Below are 24,042 nucleotides of genomic sequence, written 5' to 3'. Positions count from 1 at the left end.
CGTAATTTAACCCTTACAATATCCTTGTTTGGTGGGGTTTATTGTACCCATTTCACAAAACTGTGATTCCAAGAAGCCCGGCAGCCTGTTTAAAGGCTACCCATAGCTTGTGGCAACATCAGGATTCTAAATCTGAATCTGGCTGTAGGCTTTTCTCTCTCAGATACGTGGAAATACTCAAATGATACTGAAATAACAGTTTGGTTTCATTTTGAAAGTATGCATTCAGCAGGAATTTTCCAATTTTCAGAGAAAATAAAATCATTTTATAAAGAAGTTTCACTTTTACTAAAACTCATATTCCTTAAATTCACCAACTATTTTAAACTGGCCTATGGTTTTTCATTTTTACATAGAGCAAGCTGTGTTCTCTACTATGGACAAAAGATAATGTGGCAAAATAAAGATTAAAATCCACTGGGGACCTACTCCAGTACTCTTGCCTGGCGAATCCCATGGACAGAGGAGCCTGGTAGACTGCAGTCCATGGGGTCGCTAGGAGTCGGGACACAACTGACCGACTTCACTTTCACTTTTCACTTTCGTGCACTGAAGAAGGAAATGGCAACCCACTCCAGTGTTCTTGCCTGGAGAATCCCAGGGACAGGGGAGCCTGGTGGGCTGCCATCTATGGGGTCGCACAGAGTCGGACACAATTGACGTGACTTAGCAGCAACCTTAAAAAAAAAAAGTACCCAAAAATGGTATGTTACAAATGTGAAAAAAAGATGTAACAGTTACATCTCTCATTCGCTGAGAATGGAATATATAATGCTGAGGAATTCTCTTACAATTGCATTTTAGTGTGAGTTTATAATACGGCACTGGCGGGCAATCTCTCTTCATACAGAGTCTTTGAGCAGAGGAAAAGAAAAATAAGTTGTCATTTTTAAAAAAATTAAAAAGTACTATAGAAAGGAGGAAAGATTAGGTAATGGGCAGCACGATAACAAGTTATGGGAAGGCATTACAAAGTCAAAGAGAGCTAGGTAACTGCTCATTTGCCCACCATCTTAATAGGATAAATTCCTCCAGGCTCTTATAAGATAATGAGCATGCCAATTATTTTCTCAGGGCACAGGAGCACGACGAGGAATTCCTGCTGTTTTTCAGACATAATAACACAAGATAGACAAGTCAGAAATGTCATCCTTAAGCAGTTATCCTCATTTGAGCAAAAGAAGGGAAATGTCATCCTTAAGCAGTTATCCTTATTTGAGCAGAAGGAGGTTAATCACAGGTAAGTCTTGCCAGTGGCTCTCCAATCACAGAGGTCAGGGTTCCTTTGCAGTTCAAGCATGATGCTCTCAAATCCAATCTGGTATTAAGGATATTCCACAATAAGGAGATTTGCAGCAACTGTAAATCTTTTGATCTCTGAGTCAGTTGTCTATTTGTCCTTGTTGGCAGAGAGCACATGGTTACTAGGCTTTCAAGGGGAATATAACTGAAATAGATGCCAGGGGTAGAAGACGATAGCACTGATTCATGAGCATGGGATTCTGTGCAGTAAGTCTTTTGACATGGTAATAATATGCTACTTATTTTGTACATTATGAGTAATTTCCAAGTACAAATATTACACTCTGTTCAAATAATTGAGCTTTCAGAGGAAGTTACACAGTGGTGTTACTTGGTGGTATCAGCACCCTCTTTGAAGTTCTTTTGTTCTATCACTGTTCACTTGGGCTTTTAATTGTAAAATCTTTATTTAAAAATTTTTAAACCGAAAAATGTTTAAAGAACAGAATAACAAATACCATTCATCTAAATTTGTCAAAATATTAACATTTTGTCACCTTTGGTTTTCTTTTCTGGGGATTTTCTCTATTTTTTTAATTTTATAAAAGTATAGTTGATTTACAATGCTGTGTGAACATTCTTTACTTCTTTCCTACCTCTGGGCTAATCTTATTTTTTTTTACACAAGAATGTTCATACTTTTTTGCTCTACCATTTGAAAACAAGTTCCAGATACCATGACATTTCAGCCTTAAATATCACACATCGACTAAGAGTGTTTTCCTATATAACCAGAGTATCACTTTCATATATCCACATGCAAATTTGCAGAAGTGACCAAAATTGTCTTTTAAAATTGTTTAATCTTTTAATCTAGGATCAAATAAAGGTTCACACATTGTGTTTGGTTATATCTCTTTAGTATCTTTAATATTTTCCTGAATAGCATTCTTTTTGTTTCTGTTTTCACAACACTGAAAAATTCAGGACAGTTGTCCTGTATTATGCCTCATGTTCTGTGTTGAATTGTTCTTTACCATGAGAATCAGGTTAAATATTTTGACATAGGTACCACATAGCACACAGGTGATGCTGTATCATATGCCTCCTGTTGTGTCACCTATCTAAAGGGTCATTTTCCTTGGCAATGAAAACACATAAAATCTATGGGATAACACGCTGATTCCATGTGAAATTCCTTTTTCTCAAAAGTTTACTCAAAAGTTTACATTTTATTCAAAAGTTTTAGAATTCTACGATATTTGTTTGAATCTCATTCAGCTGCAAAATGGTGATTTTGTTTTAAAATTCTCTCCTTTTTCTATATTTGCTAGTGAATAATCTTTTGTAAAGAAGAGCTTTCCCACTTACTTCTCTCTCCCTCTTTTTCCCCTCTTCTATTATTATAAATTATGTTCAATGTAATATAATCTATTACGATCAATATTCTTTTCAATGCTCAACTTCTCCCATTTTGACAAGTGAAAGTCCCTCACCCTGGCTTCTATTGTTCTTTAGAAGTGACACCATTAGACTTTGAAAAGGTCTTTGCTTCAGGGCATGACAAAATATCCACATGACAAAATATCCGAGACTTACTTTGTACTGACCTTGGCCCAGAACTGGAGTTAGTTCTCCAAGGACCCCTGGTTCCTTTCGGTACAAGCCAATATATGTGTTGTAACTACTCTGAAGAAACAGAACGGATTCCCCGCCCCAAATTTGGTTGGAATGTCAAGTGTCAAGACTGACGACACACAAGAAGAGGGTATGAAAAGTTTATTACTTACTTAATGAGACTTTCTGGGCAGAGCAGGGTAGGCTTCATAAGTTGGTCTGAAAAACAGTTTGTGAGAGCTGGAAGGAGACTGGTGGAAGGTTTTATGGTGGTTAGAAGGTGAGGCTGGCACAATGGCCTCTGTATACAGGCAGAGGCTTATGTGGTTTGAACTTCCTACCAATACCAAAGATGGAAGCACTCAGACTTTCTTATCAGCTTTCCCAGAAATGGGGTGAAAGAGGAGCAGTGAGGGATGAGACTTTAGAAGTTAGCAAACATAAAAAAATGGAGTCACACAAAATTAAAAATAAATAAAAATCAATAAGTAATTTTTATTTTTTAAAATTAAAAAATTCAATAAAATATTGAATTTTTTAATTTAAAAATTTAAATTTAAAAAATAAAAACAATTTTTAATGGAGTAACACTATTACACTGGGCTTTACTTACATTCTCTTATATACATAAGTATACAAAATAGAAATCTGTTACACAGATGTCATGTATTCCCAGATCTTCACAGGGTAGATGCAAAGAACATGGAATAAGAACACAAGACACTTCAAGCTCTTTGAGGAAGAAACAATCTCTAGAAATATGCAGCAGCAGCAAAATCTTTATTGCTTTCCAGGTTACTTGACATTTTCAAATTGTTTCTAAAACAGTTATGGACAGAGCTATCAATTTTGTGTTTAGAAAATCAACTTTCAAAAGGCTATGTGCTTTCATGATGTCAGAGGGCTCCTCAGAGGGTCAAAAGCATTTAAACTTCTCTCTCAGTCAGGACATTAAGATGATTCTAAGAGGCTTTATATTTCATATAAATGTTAGATTAGAGAAGCTCATCATTAAATTAAATTAATAGAAATAACCATCACATTTAAACACTCAAAAAATTAAGCTACAGGTCTTTGTCAAAACAAAAATGATAATAACACTAATACTAGCAACTACCATGTACTAAATGCCTTTATGTTCCAAACACACTACAGTCATCCTTGTAACAACTCACTGGATTAAATATTATTATTTCAAGGTTGCAATGAGGAAATTGAAGCTCAAAGAGGTGAAATAACATGACCAGCATCCCACAGCAGGTAAGTGAAGGAGTGAGGATTCAAGCATAAAGCAGAAAACAGCACTGAAAATTCAACATTTCGTAACTGTATTTTAGTTCTGAAAGTAGAGCACAGGTTGATTTCCACTAAAGATAGAAAGTGCCAAACTAGCTCAGATTTTAACTTAGTCAGCATAAACTTTTATTCTCTTCTCTTTCATTTCTACCTTAGAATATTAGGGGTCTAGCACCCACGAGAATCAGTCACCAAATGACCAGGGATGGGGAAGATAAACTATTTGGACTTTTCCAATTCATAGGATCACACCAACAATCAATTTGGAATTCAATGACGTACGTCCTGTTGTGGTCTTGAGGGACCTGTTTTCAGCTGAAACCCACACTTCTCTCTATTACAACCACTCTGAACAAAGAAAATAAACCCCCTACCCAAAATTTACTTGGAATGTCAAGACTGATGACATGCAGCAAGAAGGTATGAAAAGTTTATTACTTACATGATGACAGTGAAATGAGAGAGGTACTGATTTCAAAAGTACCTATAGATAGATAGGATTTTTTTTTAAATTGCTCAACCATTGTTTACCTTCAACTTTGGAGATCTCAGTATCACATGTAGTGATAATGCAGTGTAACATTCTACATGACTGATACTTTTCAGAGCACTTTTACACACATCTCATTGGATCACCTCAATAACTCAGTATGAATGAGAGAAAATTTACCTATACAAAGATGAAGCAAGTATCTTATGTAACCAGTGTTCGTGCTCTGGCAGGGGGAGTGTGCCAAGCACCTTCATAACCCCTTTACCCACCACTTTGCTCAAGTAGCTGTGGCAACCAGCTGCGCCACACAAATAGAACCTTTGACAAAATGGCATACCTCAGCTGGGCCACCCATCACTTGCTTTCTGGCCCAGGCTTCTCTGTCCTCTGAGATCTAGGCTTATGATGGATCATACACAAAACTCTTTAAGTACAAGGAAATTACACCCCTGGAGCATAGTAACTGTTAAATAAACACTCATCTTTCCCCGTCCCTTGTGGATGATTTTGAGGCACATTCTGTACCATTCCAATGGGGCCTTGGTAGCCCTGAGCCCCAACTGCACCCAGCCACCTTCTTAAAGCTATATTCTTGTATCAGCTTCCTCTCTTCCCTGTTTCATTCTTCCCAATCCATCGTGCCTAATCTGCTTTATCAGATTCGGCTACAGTCATTAATTAACAAACAGTTAATATATACCTCAAGATAAATCAGATTCGCTGGGAACCATTCATCAAGCCCTTGTCATGAGATCTGTTTTGGGGGGAAACCAAGCAAAATCAGAGAGTTTAAGTAACTTATAAAAGAGTCAGTTAATGCTGGAGTTTGAAAATAGGTCTTCTGTCTCCTTATGGGATATGATTAAAAGCAAGGATTCTAAAGCTAGATTCACCTGGGCCTGAAGCTAACTGAGATTCCTTAAGAATATGCCTTGATTTTTCTGATGTTCAGCCACTTAATTGAAATGTTAATAAAAATGGTAACAACAATGGCCAATCGTTATTGAGTGCTTCCATGTGTACACTCTGTTTGAAGTGCTCTACATATATTAACCTTTTAGTCCTTAACACAATAGATATATACTATTATTGTCACTATTTTGTACCCAGATGAAGAAACTGGGATACAAAAAGCTTACTCTGCCCAAAATCACAGAGCCAATAAGTAGAACTTCAGGGATTCCAACACTAAACCATCAAAGGGCTCACACATGTAAATACTATTAAACACTATTAGCCTCCTCACAGGGCTGTAATAATAAAATTTAAAACAAAGCATTCAGTCCAATGCCAGGTACATAAACAGTGCTTATAAACATTAATATAAAAAGAAAAGAAAAATGCTGATTTAAAAGTTTAAGTCCTGATGAAAAAAAAATTGACAAATGCTTCTTTTCTGTTCATTTATCTTTATTTCTCTAGTTTCTCCTTTTCTCAGACTCTCTTCCATTAAAAATCACTGCCTTCCATCACTGTGGCTCCCTGATGTTTTATCTCTCCCTTATGCCTGGTCCCCAATCACCTGCTCCAACATCTTCCATTTCTTCTTTTCAAAGCTCATTTTTCTCAATTTCAAGGCCCCTGACAGATCAGCATGAGAAACATTAGAGAGTTTATTTTCATAACATTCCCTTCAGACTATCACCAGAATAAATGCGTTTGTGGTGCTTGAGACAAACACCCCAAAATACAAGCACAGTTACTATCAGTATTTGTCAGACCCTTCAGTATGTAAACAGAGGCCTCTCAGTGATCAAAAGGGATCAAGAAAAGGATCGTCCTGCACTGTGGGTGCTGCTTATAGTAGGAGGTACAAGCAAAAACAAAAACAAAAAAAGCTAAATAAACACTTGATCTGATTCACTACCAAGATCATCTTTCTTCTTAATTAATAGTATAAATGCTAACTCACTTCACTTAACATTTCCTCACAAAGGATTCCAATGAAGATAATTTGCATATACAAAAGAGTCTCTCGGGGAGCTTTAATTACAGTGCCTGACAACTTCTCTGATTACATTTTTCACAACTACCAAGAAATGTTGAACTTCAGCCTGGACTTCCTTCTCCTGGTGGAAGAATATTGTTTATGAAATTCTGAATAATTTGGTGATCACTAGTGAACATGAGCAGATGACACATAGATGATTACACAACTGATGCACTTGGTCTCCTTAGGCAATCTACAGTTCAGTTCAGTTCAGTTGTTCAGTCACATCCAACTCTTTGCAACCACATGGACTGCAGCACACCAGGCTTCCCTGTCCATCACCAACTCCTGGAGCTTGCTAAAATTCATGTCCATCAAGTTGGTGATGCCATTCAACCATCTCATCCTCTATGTCCCCTTATCCTCCTGCCTTCAATCTTTACCAGCATCAGGGACTTTTCAAATGAGTCAGTTCTTTGCAACAAGTGGCCAAAGTATTGGAGTTTCAGCTTCAACATTAGTCCTTTCGATGAATATTCAGGACTGATTTCCTTTAGGATTGACTGGTTGGATCTCACTGCAATTCAAGGGACTCTCAAGAGTCTTCTCCAACACCACAGTTCAAAAGCATAAATTCTTTGGCACTCAGCTTTCTTTATAGTACCACTATCAAATCTATACATGACTACTGGAAAAAACATAGCTTTGACTAGACAGACCTTTGTTGACAAAGTAATGTCTCTGCTTTTTAATATGCTATCTAGGTTGGTCATAACTTTCCTTCCAAGGAATAATCGTCTTTTAATTCCATGGCTGCAATCACCATCTGCAGTGATTTTGGAACCCAAAAAAATAAAGTCTGACACTGTTTCCCCATCTATTTCCCATGAAGTGATGGGACCAGATGCCATGATCTTAGTTTTCTGAATGTTGAGATTTAAGCCAACTTTTTCACTCTCCTCTTTCACTTTCATCAAGAGGCTCTTTAGTTCTTCACTTTCTGCCATAAGAGTGGTGTCATCTGCATATCTGAGGTTATTGATATTTCTCCTGGCAATCTTGATTCCAGCCTGTGCTTCTTTCAGCCCAGCGTTTCTCATGATGTACTCTGCATATAAGTTAAACAAGCAGGGTGACAATATACAGCCTTGACGTACTCCTTTTCCTATTTGGAACCAGTCTGTTGTTCCATGTCCAATTCTAACTGTTGCTTCCTGACCTGCATACAGGTTTCTCAAGAGGCAGGTCAGGTGGTGTGGTATTCCCATGTCTTTCAGAATTTCCCACAGTTTATTGTGATCCACACAGTCAAAGGCTTTGGCATAGTCAACAAAGCAGAAATAGATGTTTTTCTGGAACTCTCTTGCTTTTTCGATGATCCAGAGAATGTTGGCAATTTGATCTCTGGTTTCTCTGCCTTTTCTAAAACCAGCTTGAACATCTGGAAGTTCACGGTTCACATATTGCTGAAGCCTGGCTTGGAATATCTTAAGCATTACTTTACTAGCTTGTGAGATGAATGCAAATATCCAGAATATAAACAGAACCCCTACAACTTGACAACAATTTTTAAATGGGCAAAGGACTTGACTACAAATGTTTTCAAAGAAAATATGCAAATGTCAAATAAGCACATAAAGAGACACTTTACATCTCTAATGTTACGGAAATACAAATAAAAACCATAATGAGATACCACTTCCCATCAGAATGGTTATTATAAAAAAAAAAAACAGAAAATAACTATTGGTGAAGACATGGAGAAATTGAACTACTGGAGGAAATATAAAACAGGGTCAGTCACTGTAGAAAATACTATGGCAGCTCCTTTAAAAATTAAAAATAGAATTACTATTTGATCCAACAACTCCACTTCTGAATATATATCAAAAAGAACTGAAAGCAAGCACTTGAAAAGATATTTGCCCACCCACTTTCATAGCAGTACTATTAACAATGTCCAAAAGGAGGAAGCAACCCAAGTGTTCATCAACAGATGAAAGTATGAAGAAAATGTGGTATACACCTACAATTAAACATTATGCAGCCTTGAAAAGGAAGGAAATTCTGACACATGCCACAACACAGATGAATCTTAAAGATACTATGTATAGTAAAATAAGTCAGTCACAAAAGGATAAATACTGTATAATCTCACTTATATAAGATACCTAGCATAGTCAAATTCATAGAGTCAGAAGGTAGAATCGTAGTTGCCAGGGGTTAGGGGAAGGGAGGAAAGAGGAGTTATTATCTAATGAGTACAGGGTTTCCATTTTGTGAGATGAAAAATGTCCTGAATGGAGATTAGTGATGACTGCACAACAATGTGAATGTGACTGAACTGTACACCTTTTTAGAAAATGGTTAAAATGGTAAATTACATGCTATGTATATTTTACCACAAATAATTTAAATATTTTTAAAAACAAAGACTACAACAATCACGAAATCTAGCTCACATGCCAAGTGAGTTTCATGAGATGCCAACCATATGAACTTCAAGTATTTCTTCTTACAATATCATCCCACTTCATCTGACAGGCATGAAAATCTGTGGTCCACCACGGTGAACTCTGACTGCACCTGCAATGGCAGGACTGCTCATAGGGACTGTTACTCAGAGAAGAAAATCAATAGAAACAAGAAGGAAAGCTTAGAAGGACTGTTGGAACACAATGAGGTGAGCAGGCAGACTGAAAACATTTCAGGCCAAAAGGAGTTTAGAGAACCTGATGATTCTTGAACATTACCGGCAAAGCTACTGAAGTTGACTGGTTCTATGAAGATTTCTACATCCTCTAGAACTAGCATAAAAAAAAAAAAAAAAAAAAAAAGATGCCCTTATCGTCATAGGGGACTGGAATGAAAAAGTAGGAAGTCAACAGATATACAGAATAACAGGCAACTTTGCCCTTTAAGTACAAAATGAAGCAAGTCAAAAACTAACAGAGTTCTGTCAAAAGAATACACTGATCATAGCAAACACCCTTTTCCAGCAAACCAAGAGATGACTCTACACAAGGACATCATCAGATTGATTATGTTCTTTACAGTCAAAGATGGAGAAGCTCTATCCAGTCAGCAAAAACAAGACCTGGAGCTGATTGTGGCTCAGACCATGAGCTCCTTACTGCAAAACTCATGTTTAAATTGAAAAAAAAAAGTAAAAGCACTAACCCACTCAAGCATGATCTAAATCAAATCCCTTATGATTATACAGTGGAGGTGACAAATAGATTCAAGGGATTAGATCTGATAGGGTGCCTGAAGAACTATGGACAGAGGTTTGTAACACTGTACAGGAGGCAATGATCAAGACCATCCCAAAGAAGGCAAAATGGTTGTCTGAGGAGGCCTTACAAATAGCTGAGGAAAGAAGAGAAGCGAAAGGCAAAGGAGAAAGGGAAAGATATACCCAACTGAATGCAGAGTTCCAGAGAAGAGAAAAGAGATTTGAGAAGGGCTTCTTAAATGAACAATGCAAAGAAACAGAGGAAAACAACAGAATGGGAAAGACTAGAGATCTCTTCAGGAAAACTGGCGATTCCAAGAGAACATTTCATGCAAGGATGGGTACAATAAAAGACAGAAAGGGAAAGGGCCTAACAGAAGCAGAAGAGATTAAGAAGAGGTGGCAAGAATACACAGAACTGTACAAAAAAGGTCTAATGACCCGGATAACCACGATGATGTGGTCAATCACCTAGAGCCAGACAGCCTGGAATGTGAAGTCAAGAGGGCCTTAGGAAGCATAACTACAAACAAAGCTAGTAGAGGTTATGGAATTCCAGCTGATCTATTTCATATCCTAGATGCTGTTAAAGTGTTGCACTCACTATGTCAGCAAATTTGGAAAACAGTAGCCACAGGACTAGAAAAGATCAGTTTCATTCCAATTCCAAAGAAGGGCAATGCCAAACAATGTTCAAACTACCTTACAATTGCACACAATTCACATGCCAGCAAGATTATGTTCAAAATCCTTCAAGCTAGGCTTCAGCAGTACCTGAACCAAGAACTTCAGAAGTATAAGTTGTGTTTCAAAGAAGCAGAGGAACCAGAGATCAAATTGCTAACACCTTTGCTAAAACCTCTGTGTGGATCACAGCAAACTGTGGACAATTCTTAAAGAGATAGGAGTACCAGACCACGTTACCTGCCTTCTGAGAAACCTGCATGCAGGATAAGAAGCAACAAGTCAAAACCGGACATGGAATAAATGACTGGTTCCAAATTGGGAAAGGAGTACATCAAGGCTGTATACTGTCACCCTGCTTATTTAACTTATATGCAGAGTACATCATGTGGAATTCCAGGGTGGATGAAGCACAAGCTGGAATCAAGACTCCTGGGAGAAATATCAACAACCTCAATATGCAGATGATACCACTCTAATGGCAGAAAGCAGAAAGGAACTAAAGAGCCTCTTGATGAGGGTGAAAGAGGAGAGCAACAAAGCTAGCTTGAAATTCAACATTAAAAAAACTAAGATCATGGCATCCAGTCCCACCACTTCATGGCAAACAGAAGGGGGGGAATGGAAACAGTGACAGATATTATTTTCTTGGGCTCCACAATCACTGTGGACAGTGACTGCAACTATGAAATTAAAAGACGCTTGCTCCTTGGAAAGAAAGCTATGACAAACCTAGACAGCATGTTAAAAAGCAACAACATCTCTTTGCCGACAAAGGTCTATATAGTCAAAGCTATGGTTTTTCCAGTAGTCATGTACAGATGTGAGAGTTGGACCATAAAGAAAGCTGAGTGCTGAAGAATTGATGCTTTTGAACTGTGGTGTTGGAGAAGACTCTTAAGAGTCCCTTGGACTGCAAGGAGATCAAACCAGTCAATCCTAAAGTAAATCAACTTTGAATATTCACTGGAAAGATTGATGCTGAAGCTCTAATATTTTGGCTACCTGATTCAAAGAGCAGACTCATTCGAAAAGACCCGGATGCTAAGAAAGACTGAGGGCAGGAGGAGAAAGGGGTGACAGAGGATTAGATGGTTGGATGGCATCATCAACTAAACAAACATGAATTTGAACAAACTCTGGGAGATAGTGGAGGACAGGGGAGCCTGGCGTGCTGCAAAGAGTTGGACAGGACTTAGTGACTAAACAGCCACAACTTATAACAGACATCAGCTTCTTATTATGACAGAGGAGATAGAGGTCTACAGCTACAGTTTGTGAGAATGAAGTCTTTAGACTACTAGCAAGACAAAAGTGTAAACACTAGGGGCTGTTTATCAGATAATGAATAATACAGAGAGAAACTAAAGAATCTCCTTCTAAAAACATACGGATGTTGAAAAAATCCTACAGTTTGAGATAGCAATGATTTCACACATTTTATACTAGAAAGTCTGTCCCCACTGCCCCTGAAAAAATTCAAGATTCTGATTTCTTTTCATCCTCTCTGTTTCAGATGGCTTTGGGAAACTCAGACTTGCTTGGCAGGGCAAGTGCCATCATTAAACATGCTTACAGAAGTGTAAATATCAATGAATAATGAATAATGTAAAACTAGCAATGAATAAATGACATACCAAATTTGATACTGACAGGAATTGAGAACTAATAGCAAATTAACAACAAATAAGAGAAAATGCCAACAAAGTAATCTGGAAAAAGCCCCCCACAATTTAGTTATAAATGGAAAAAAGAATTTTCAAGAAAACATTGTGTCAATGAAGCTTTTGGCAAGATTTAAGTATATATTTTCAATCCTTGAAACACCCAGCTTCAAGAGCAGACAGAAAACTCTCAAGTCCATGGTGGTGTCAGAGGATCCAAGCCCCAGCTGTGCCTGGGGTGAGCAGTGTAGGAAGAAGATAAAAGCCTGCCGCCTTATGGGGTGTGAGAAGAGCTGCCAATGAGCTGCAGCTGCAAGCAGCCCCCCAATCCACTGGTGGCACTGTGGTAACCAGATACCTGATCACAATGCCCGAAGCACACACTAAAAGGATGTTCTATGTCCAAAGACACGCCAGGCCTCAAAGGCAAAGGCCTGTCCAGGTGGGCAAAGTGTAACTGACCTACATGCTTTTCCTTTTTATTGAAACTCCACTTGGCTTCAAGTCACTGAATGTTCATATCATAAAAGCTATGCTCCATTTCATAGAAACAGCCATCTCAAGGATTGGGGTTTAGACAAACAATCTTACTTCACAACAGCCATCCACGAGACCGACATCACTACTGTTTCTCAGCATTCAACCTTCCTAAATCCTTATAGATAAAGGCTACATTTTACCCAAAACACATCTATCCATTCACAGAAGCAGGGTTTCATGGGGGAGCAACTGCTCACACAGCCTCTGCCTCCCCAACATGTTTCTTGTGAGTAGAGGTCACCATGGCTTAATACACTTTCTGTGTAGAATATGGAGAGGAATAAAATTGCATTTTGTAATCAGATCTATATTTGCTCTTGTGACACAGCAACAGAGGAGTGTTTTTTTTTTTTAATAAAATATAATCAACTCAATTTGATGAAACAGACACAAGATTATGGAAAGAACAACTATCCCAAACTCGGAGAAGGTGTGCACTTCTCACTGTTCATTATTTCAGCAATTTTAAAGTGTTTTGAGATTCCAGTCTGTGAAATTTCTTTCTAACCCAAGGCAAAGACTTGGTCTCCCTCCAAAATTTTTTAAAGAAAACATGGATTCAAAGCTAATGCAGACCAAAGGGTGATGTGGCTTTTATAGTGAGACACAGATCTGAACACTGTAGTGAACACAGCCTTATCACTTATTAGCTACATGACCTGACATGAGTTTCTTTATCTTTCTGAGTCTCAATTTCCTGTCTGTAAGATGGTGCTGATAATGCTCACCTCTGCTGCTTGTGAGGATATCACATGAAGTAATGAAGTCTAGATTACCTGGCAGAGAGCCAGGCATATGGTAAATGTAAAAATTGAAGGTAAAAGGTTAGGAAATTTCTAGCTTTGGTATGTTCTGAGGAGAAGGAGGAGGAGGATGGGGAGAGAAAGAAAGAAAAGAAGGAGTATCACAGCACAATGCACTGACGTCCCTAAGATATGTCGCTATCTTAATATCCTTTCTAACAGAAACACAAAATAGAATCAAATATCCATCGTATGCAGCCATCTCATAAAGTATAGGCCTCCCACCATATCATCAGGTGCCGAATGGTTCCACTGTATTTGACTTGAACTTGTACTCAGATCATTCAGACACAAGGATAAAATTATTTCTTAAACTAAAGAGGATTTAAAGATGACCCTTTACACCCAGTCTATCAGTTCAGTTCAGTTCAGTCGCTCAGTCGTGTCCGACTCTTTCCGACCCCATGAATAGCAGCAGGCCAGGCCTTCCTGTCCATCACCAACTCCCGGGGTTTACTCAAACTCATGCCCATCAAGTCGGTGATGCCATCCAGCCATCTCATCCTCTGTCGTCCCTTTCTCCTCCTGCCCTCAATCCCTCCCAGCATCAGGGTCTTTTCCAATGAAGCAACTCTTCGCATGAGGTGGCCAAAGTATTGGAGTTTCAGCTTCAGCATCAGTCCTTCCAATGAACACCCAGGACTGATCTCCTTTAGGATGGACTGGTTGGATATCCCTGCAGTCCAAGGGACTGTCAAGAGTCTTCTCCAACATCACAGTTCAAAAGCATCAATTCTTCAGCACTCAGCTTTCTTCACAGTCCAACTCTCACATCCATACATGACCACTGGAAAAACCATAGCCGTGACCAGGCGGACCTTTGTTGGCAAAGTAATATCTCTGCTTTTTAATATGCTGTCTAGGTTGGTCATAACTTTCCTTCCAAGGAGTAAGCGTCTTTTAATTTCATGGCTGCAGTCACCATCTGCAGTGATTTTGGAGCCCCCCAAAATAAAGTCTGACACTGTTTCCACTGTCTCCCCATCTATTTCCCATGAGGTGATGGGACCAGATGCCATGATCTTAGTTTTATGAATGTTAAGCTTTAAGCCAACTCTTTCACTCTCCTCTCTCACTTTCATCAAGAGGCTCTTTAGTTCCTCTTCACTTTCTGCCATAAGGGTGGTGTCATCTGCATATCTGAGGTTATTGATATTTCTCCTGGCAATCTTGATTCCAGCTTGTGCTTCTTCCAGCCCAGTGCTTCTCATGATGTACTCTGAATATAAGTTAAATAAGCAGGGTGACAATATACAGCCCTGACGTACTCCTTTTCCTATTTGGAACCAGTCCGTTGTTCCATGTCCAGTTCTAACTGTTGCTTCTTGACCTGCATACAGATTTCTCAAGAGGCAGGTGTGGTGGTCTGGTATTCCCATCTCTTTCAGAATTTTCCACAGTTCCAGTCTCTATACTAAGGGTTAAAGAACTTCCATATTTGTCTCCCTTTTCCACTCACTTTGGACATCCTCTGCCCCACTAAGATGCACTTATCCTATTTCCCTCTCCTTCATCTATATTTGGGGGAATTTAAAAAAAAGCATTCTTACGTTGGTCCAGTCTTTTGGACCATTTTTAATCAGTTTTCTTCATATCTCCTCATAGAATGGTAACTTTAGGCAAGCCTTGAAGGTAAACTGCTGCCAACTAACAAATTCAAAACTGGCCCAAGGTCAGCAGCACATCAGTGAGGCCAACATTCATTCTTTGGAGGTTAGAATAGTTTGACATGAAAATGAAAAGGAGGATTAATCAGCAGCATCCACCAGGGCAGGGGAGAACAAAACACTGAATGAGTTCAGAAACCAAGGAGACATTATAAACAAGCAGGGTCATTGCCTACATGTTCCTGTTTCTTGCCATCATGTGTGAATGTCCTTTGAATCCTATTATTAAAGAGCAAAACCCTTTCCAGCTCTGGGAGGCTTGAATGCCCCCAGTGAAATGCCAGCATCCATGAAACTCTAATAGCATCCCACCTGTAGCACCTGTGCCAACAAATGGTACCAGGCTTCAGACAAGCTGAAGGGCCTGCATGTGCTGAAGATGGAACAGTTGGTCCAGTCAGTGGTCATTTGCTGAATGGCTCCTGTAGTCCCAGCTGAGCTGAAAAGGAAACTCTACAGAGGTAGTTAACTCAGAGACTCCATACAAGAAACATCTATCATCGAAACAACTTTGGATGATATGCCTACCTTCTCCACTGTGGCAAATGATGACCAAGACTGCCACCAGAGAGAGGGACAACAGTAGTCAACACATCCTTCTGAAGTGACGCAACGAGTCTCCATCCCCACTAGCTTAGGCCGTTAAATAACATCTGGCCCAGAACCAGAGTCATTTACCCAACCCCTTCCGTGGAATAAAATGAACACTTGGTTATTCGCAACGCATTTTATCCTGTTCCACTGAGGGGTACTTTAGCTACCAGCTTGTTTTATCTATTGACAGTACATATTTCTCTCATTGCATCTACTCTACAAAGTCTGTAAGTATTATTATCAAAAAGAAAAATGAAAAAAAAACCTTTTCTAGAACAGTGTGGCAGAAACCTTCAAACCACCTGACTAACTTTAAAGTACTTTGTAACTGCCAGAATTATTTCAGTGGGTACCTGTATATATTATGGAAATAATGTGTGTTTCAATAAAATGTGGTTTGTTTGTATGCATTGGCGAAAACATGCCCTATCTCCTTATGTAATTATTAATTAGCTATTAAAGTTCTTCAATAACTATGAATCAAACTGTTTCTTAAAATAGGTTCTTCCGAAGATTTGTATCCGCTAAACATCACTAATCTGAATCCCACCCTATACCAGAGTGTCTCAATAAAAGGAAATGGGAAGATTGCACATATACAAAGTCTATGTTCACATCTGTCCTCCAAAACTAATACATCAATAAAGCTAATAAACCACTTGAGAATAAATAAAAATAAAAAGAGATCCTTCCATGCTCCATGCCCACCAGATCTCACATTGTCCTACTTCTATTCTCGGCTTTGTCTTCCATTTCCAGATCTTTTCCCATCTTTTGGGAATCTGAACTTATCTTCTGAAAGAGAAAACTAAATGCCTTCAGTGAATACTCACCCCTATATCTTTCTTCATTGCACAAACCCTGTCATACAATTTCCAGGTGGGCACCTTTTCAGTCCTCCAACTCCCCAGGATGAGGGGAGGGGAATTCCAAATTTTCCCATGAGAATGAGATTAGATTCAAAGAGCCATCTAAACCTTCGGGCTAGTATAGATTGTTCTGGATTTCACTCTTAGAGGATAAGGATCTCTTTAAATGATGGTCCTTTAAAATGTTATTGTTGGCAATGCACTTTAGCATCACTTTAGGGAAAAACATATGACACTGTGTTTCCTACAGACACTTTACAGTCTACAAACTAAGTTGGTTAATACTTGATATTCAGCACAACATGATAGCCCAAAAGCTAATAAGAAGATAATTATGAATGACTTCATAGACTAAGATAGTGGCTTACAATTCCATCCTATTACCGGTTCTGTCCTCCAAACCTAAGGATTATTCCTGCACATAACTTTACACTTTGATTTTTTATCATTACCAAGCCATCAGACATGGACTAGGAGCAAAGTCAAAGTAATAAGAAGTTATATCCCAATATTATTTTTTGAGCAACTAACAATTTCCACTTAAAGAGATGAATTTAATTTTACACCAAAGTCAATGATGCAGGTCTAGTCTGAACTTCAGTGCTGTAATCTACTTACTGGAGGCTTAGTTCATTAGATTCCTAGACTTCAGCACAGAGACCCTGAGCTGTACCCTTCAGGTCTGCCCCTGAGCTACCATGTAATCATGCCTAAGTCACATTTTGATTTGTTACTTTTTATCCACTTATAAAATGGCAATAATTCAAATTCTCCAAGTCACGGACCTCATTTTAGGATTTATTTTTAAGCTATGTTTCTAGAAGCCCTGAAATTCTACATAGTTGTTTCAGGTGTTACATATAAATAATTTGGTCCAATTTTTTATTTTTAGTGTGTATTTTAACACTGCAGGAATAGTCTAGGAGTCACTAACTAACATGATATATAAAAGATTTTAATACATATTAGTGAACTCTCTTGCAAGATATTGTCTGGTTCATTCATTCTTATCTGCAAACCTCAGTAAAAAATCTAAAACTGAATTTTTACATATGAATGACATTACTTATAATATGCTATTTATCAGTAAGGGTTTTTTTTTTAATAACAGAATGCCCGGTTTACTATGATTTCTAAAGAAATGTAATCAAGTTCTCTCATATATCAAAGACTTTGTCAAGGCCTACAGGCTAAACCAGTCCATCCTGGGCATGCACAATACCTATTCTTACCATGGAACCTTTGGGCAATGAGGCAAGATGGTGCTAGTGGTGTCATTAGAAACTGTTAGAGCCAGATTACACGGGCTGGTTGGCTAATGGTATATTTTGTAATCATCTTGGGAATCATGATGGATTTTTAGGGTAACAATAGCTTTCTGGATCATAAAGGGTTAGACCCAGATACACCATTCTGGGTTTCATGCAACTGGATGGGGTCTCAGAGAGTGCAGAATTCATGTTCCTTGAACCTCTCACACTCTGACCTTTTGGTACAATTTGCTAAGTACACATCCTTTACACTTATCTTAGTAAACTTTAAGATTTATATGTCTTTAAGATTTATATGATAACAGAACTCAGTTTTCCTATATCTATAACCAGTTCTACAGTAATATGCCTCTCCCATTTATATATCATGTAAAACTCAGACTCATCTACCTGGAAGATAGTCTTATCACATCATAGTTGACTATTCAGTAACTAATTTCCAAAGATAATGTCTTATTATTATTAAATTATAAATCTTTCAGTACTTATTAGAAGTTGTTTGTGCTTCTCTGACTTTGATACTAATGATATGACATACAGGCAATAGTTATTGTTGGTGATGCAATTTTTGAAGCGGAATTTCCTACTATAGCTCCTTTGGGTTTCTGGATAAATAAATTGCAGAGTGTCCTGAGAGAACACAGCAGTCTGTTACCATTATCAACTACCTGCCTACAGAATCAATATTTTCATAATGTAATTTACATTTTGGAGTTCTACAGAAAATTATACTTGTAAAAGGAATCAGTTACTGGGGGAGAAATGTTTGGCAACTGCTATTTTGAAGATACAACAACTGGCATTATTTGCAAGCCATCCTGATAAGTAGAGCCGAAACATTCAATGTGCAGTCCACACTGTATTTTGTCCAAGCTATGAGTAGGCATCATAAGGTAAGACAGGGAGACTGCTTACCTTGTGCCAACCAGAGACAAAGATGGAACAACTCTCCAAAATCAAGTACATGGTCAATGCATGAAAACTAGAAAAAGTAAGTTTCATGTAGTTGTTATTTGGTCGCTAAGTCGTGTCCAGCTCTTTGTGACCCCATGGACTGTAGCAGGCCAGGCTCCTCTGTCCATGGGAATTTCCAGGCAAGAATACTGGAGTGGGTTGCCATTTTCTTCTCCAGGGGATCTTCCTGACCCAGGAGTCGAACATGCATCTCCTGCAGGCAGATTCTTAACCACTAAGCCACTGGAGAAGCTCATTAGGAAATTACAAATTAAAACAATAGTTAGATACCACTACACACTTATCAGAATGGTCAAAGTTTGTAACACTGGGGAAGACATGAAATTTTAGTTTCATCTACATGGGAAAGAATGAACACAGGTCTCATGAGGATACCATCATGTCATCAACATCTATTATATTAGATGGCTCTGGCCTGACTTTTACATTTATGATAAGGTAATAATTAAAGCAGTTGTTAAATGTTGAACTGTGAATATTATACATGGGTTCCAGCTTTACTCTCAGCCTTCCAGTCTGATTTAATCCCTCCTTTTTGCCTCTATTCATTTACCTCCCAGAAGTGAGTTCCAAGTTCAAAATTAAGCTACTTATATAAATTGGGCAATTATGACTTCCTAATTAAAATTGTCTTTAAGAAGATAAATAATGTACCTTTCATTAAAAAAGAGCTTATACTTGTTTTCTCTTGTTATATTTGTTTTCTTATACTATGTTTTCTCCTTTTATTCCTCAAGTAAGAGAACAGTGTGAGAAGAACAGAGAATAGTACTCTTTATTATGCATTCTTTGTAACTAGGAAGTAAAGAATATGGACAACCCACTCCCATCCCCTATCTATTTAAGACTGATCAATAGTTATCAACTTAATCTAGTAATCCTATGACACCAATCACTATTGTGTGCAGATCACTGGATTCAGCAGGACTTGATTATTGCAAATGACATTGTAATTATTCTTAAATCATTAATTGTTTCATAACTGATATCTCTTAGATGCTTAACATGAATACATACATTCTAAAATCAGCAGTGCCTTTTTGCTTTTTGTATCACTTCTATATTATATATTTAAACAATACTGTAGCCAAATAATGTGCATAGGGAAATGTGAGTTAATCATAAAGAAAACTTTGGTTTTTCTATTATTTAATACCTTTCCATAGAAGGCAACTTGACAACTTTTTTCTCCTCAAGAAAATGACTGCGGGGAATGCCCTGGCTATCCAGGGGTTAGGACTGCAGGCTCTCACTGCCAAGAGCCCAAGTTCCCTGGTTGGGGAACTAAGATCCCACAAGACATGCATGAGGCCAAAAAAAAAAAAAAAAATGACATTATATGGCTTCTCCCAGAATCAAACTCAATAATAAATATTCAAGTTGATATAGTTAATATGAGAAATGGAAGAAATCCCAATAATAAAGTGAGATAGGAACGAGAAGGCAGGCATTACAGACTGCATTATTAGTCATGCAATAATGCAGGAGAGTGGAGCTAATCTACAGAGAAACTGTGGAAAACTCAAGCATCCATCTTCAAGGGCAAGGAACGTGAGTCATTCATGTGCTGACTCCCAGCAGAGGACTACTGAGGAAAGTTATGAAATTCCCTCTCTTCCTTCCTGCCATCTGCACAGGCAGAGCAGACTTCAACAGCTTCAGAAGAAACTCCTGGGCCAGAAAATGCCAAATAGTGGCAGCTGAAAGTCTACCAAGTGCATAAAATGGTAGGATCTAAGAAACACAGGAGGTATACTGAACAAATTGCCAATACCAGACAAGCAGCAAGAGCAAATTCAGAGGGGTTCACAAGTGATATTAGCAATAAGAACAGATAATAAGAAACCTCTCTCAACAAGAGTCTGAGATGTACTATTCTGCATCATTTCACTAATGACCACTGGTTGTCATTCATTAAACAGTTCTTAAGTGCCAGGTACTGCACCAACGGTCCAGTGGCCATGACCTCATTTAGTGCCCTCAACAATCTTATCATCATCATCACCAGTTTAGAGATGAGGAAGTTGACTGAGAGGGATTAAGTAATTTACTGAAGTAATAGATACCAACCCAGGTCTTTCAGTTGCCAAAATATTTGCTCTTTCAGCCTCCCACTCTTTTCAAAGGTCCCTAGATGGATAGATATATTTTCTTTAGCCTGAGTATGTCATTAGCTCTGGAAATTCTCTCTCAAAAACATCATAGTCCATCCTTTTCAGAGAAAGACCTATGTCCTCATATCTTTGAAATTCCAGCTTGTGTACCAGAAATGGAGAGACTTCCTGTCTGGTGGCCCTGCCACTCCCGCCACGTGGACTTTGACAAGAAGTTCTCATTGAGTTCTCTGCACCTGGCCCTTGGTGGTCATCACTTTCAAAGAGCTGCAGGCACCATGACTTACAAAACCAGCTCTGCTTCTGTTTCCTTTCCTGTCTGATTCCCATTCACTCTACATGCTCATGGATGGGGTAGTTTCTCTTTTGTAGCATCATTGCAGTCTGACTTTTCTTTCACCTCACCATATTCCATGTTTCACCAAGTAGCAGTTTAATTCTAAGACCACCAGTCAGAACTTTAAAACAAATTTTCAAAGAACATCTGACTGCTAGAACTTCAAATAGCTCAAGTATAACCATTTTCTTCAATAAACCTAAATTCTATTTTAAATAGTATTTTGAGTAAAATAATAGTTTATACTCACTTGTGTCGGTCCCTTTTTACTTCTGAGTCTCCAAGTCATTCTTAAAACCTTCAAACTTTAAGTCTTCTCATGTTATCACAGCCCATTTTTAATTATTGGTATCAAAAGGAAGGGATTATCACAGGGGAAAAGACTTCTATGCTATTTTACCAGCTTAATTTCTAGACAAAAGCTTTGAAATGGTCAACAGAAAGAAGAAACGTGAGTTCAAATAAGCCACAAACCAGGAAGACAATCCAAGAATTAGCAATGAAGGTCAAATTCAAGCACAATAAACCCACAGAGAATACTGATGTGTTTTGTTGTAGTGACATTTCATAGTTAATTGGTAGTTTGTTAAAGATTACATCTCTGAGATCAAAAGGGACAGTGCTGAAAAAACACTCAGAAGGAGAAAGCAAGAGGGCTCTACAAACAGTAGGTGTTTGGAAACTAGAAATGGTACTAAATGACTAATAAGGAAGGAAGATAAGCAGCTTATCACTTCTCAGAGAACTTTGTGACTTTCAAACCAGAGTGTTGTGGGCAGAGTCTGATCAGAGGCCTCTAGGATACATTTTTACCCTCATGAGGCTGGGCGTCAGGAAGAGGAGAGGGTAGGGAGGACCAGTAGTTATAAAGCTGTGAGTTAGAAAGGGCTTTCACTGTATTTACTTCCCACATCCTGCTCCAGAATCCCTCGAATTCCCACTTTTTCCATCAGCTTCTGTTTCCACCCAGATGTTACATGTGCCAGACCCCTTTCTACAGCAAAATGGCCCTTACAGGTCTTGAGTTAATTTAAAATAACACAAGGAAAGATCTGGTTTCCCCAGTGGCTCAGTGGTAAAGAATCCACCTGAGATGCAGGAAATGCAGAAGACAAGGGTTTGATCCCTGGGTCAGGAAGATCCCCTGGAGAAGGAAATGGCAACCCACTCCAGTATTCTTGCCTGGACAATCCCATGGACAGAGAGAAGCCTGGCGGGCTATAGTCCATTGGGTTGCAGAGTCGAACACAACTGAGGATACACACGCACACACATATTTAATTGATTTCATGTTGCTGTTAATGGAAAAAAGGCATGACATCATCTGCCTAACTTCACACACACAAAAAAGAGAAACAAAAATCAAAAATACTCACAGCCCCAGTTGAATCCAGTGATTACATGGTCTCAGGTATGACCTGGCCCCACACAGAAGAATTTGGGCTTACTGTCAAAACCCACTATACACAATCACCTAAGTGACTTTACTAAAGCACAATCTGACAGTGTCACTCCTCTGCCTTCACAAACCTCAGCGAACCCCCATTGCTGGCAGAACGAAATCTAAATGACAGAACCCTACCTCTCCTTCTAGCCACATCTCCTATCACCCCCCACCTCAGATTTCATGCCCCAGCCATACTTTTGAACACACGATATTTTCCTTACAGATTCTGTATCGAGTGGTCCCTCTGCCTGAAACTGTCTTTCTTCCTTCCATCTCTGCCTGGAAAGGTCCTGGAAAATTTCTACTCACCCTGCAGATCGCCAATATCACTTCCTTCGAGAAGTCTCTCTGGGCCGGGGTGGGTGTCACCATGGCGGCGGCCTTGACTGGGCTCGGACTCCGCTCGGTCAAGCAGGTTCGGGTTCAGTTCTGTTCCTTCGAGAAGAACGTGGAATCGACGAGGACCCTCCACCAGGCGGTGAGCAGCGAGAAAGTTCGCTGAACGAACCTCAACTGCTCAGTGATTGTAGACGTGAGGCACAACGGCTCCGAGCCTTGCGCGGACGCGCTGTTCCGAGACGGGCGTCGCTTGATTACGCACAGCGCGCCCCTCAGCGCCCACCCCGCCGGGGAAAGGCTCGCTGCCTTCGCCTCCCACATCCAGGCCAAGGGGCGGCGGGGAGCAGGGACGAGCCGGCGCCAGTACCGGCCGCGGACAGCACAGAAGAAACCAGCAAACAGATTTTAACTTAAGACTGCTAAGGACACTTATTTAAGAAGAACTTAAGTACTCAAATCACTATCTAGAGGGCCACGGAACGCCAAAAAATGGAAAGAGGCCTGTGACTGCTAACCTAACCAGTGTTTCTGGGATGAGAAAAGACAGGAGGGGTGTGGACAGATTTGAATTTATTTCAGTTTCTTACCATCACTTACTGCTTAACCCTTTTGAATTCGGCTTTTCCCTCCACTACTTAAGGTACCTCTTACTCTTATTATAAATGCTGCTTTCTCAGTCCTCATCTTTCCATTTCAGTAGCATTTACCACTCTTAATTCACGCCTTGTGAAACTTCTCTTCCTCTGGGGTCCTTTTTCTTCTCTTAACCATAAAGGTGTTCTACTCTTTCTCTTATTTTGGGGACATCTTGTCTTCTGTCATGACTTGAACTATCCTCTTGGGTTAAACCCTACATTTCCGTTTGGCTCTAATCTTAAATTCTGTGCATATAGTTTGGCTCTAATCTTAAATTCTACTACAAACT

At 39.0% G+C, this 24,042-nt stretch overlaps 1 pseudogene; it reads left to right on the top strand.

The window, feature by feature from the left end:
• The first annotated feature begins 23,093 nt into the window (after positions 1 to 23,093).
• On the top strand, positions 23,094 to 23,554 carry LOC122440895 (annotated as a pseudogene).
• Positions 23,555 to 24,042: the final 488 nt, after the last annotated feature.

The sequence above is a fragment of the Cervus canadensis genome, chromosome 4 (assembly GCF_019320065.1).
Source record: "Cervus canadensis isolate Bull #8, Minnesota chromosome 4, ASM1932006v1, whole genome shotgun sequence".
Lineage (NCBI taxonomy): Eukaryota > Metazoa > Chordata > Mammalia > Artiodactyla > Cervidae > Cervus > Cervus canadensis.
This window is presented reverse-complemented; position numbering and strand designations above follow the sequence as displayed.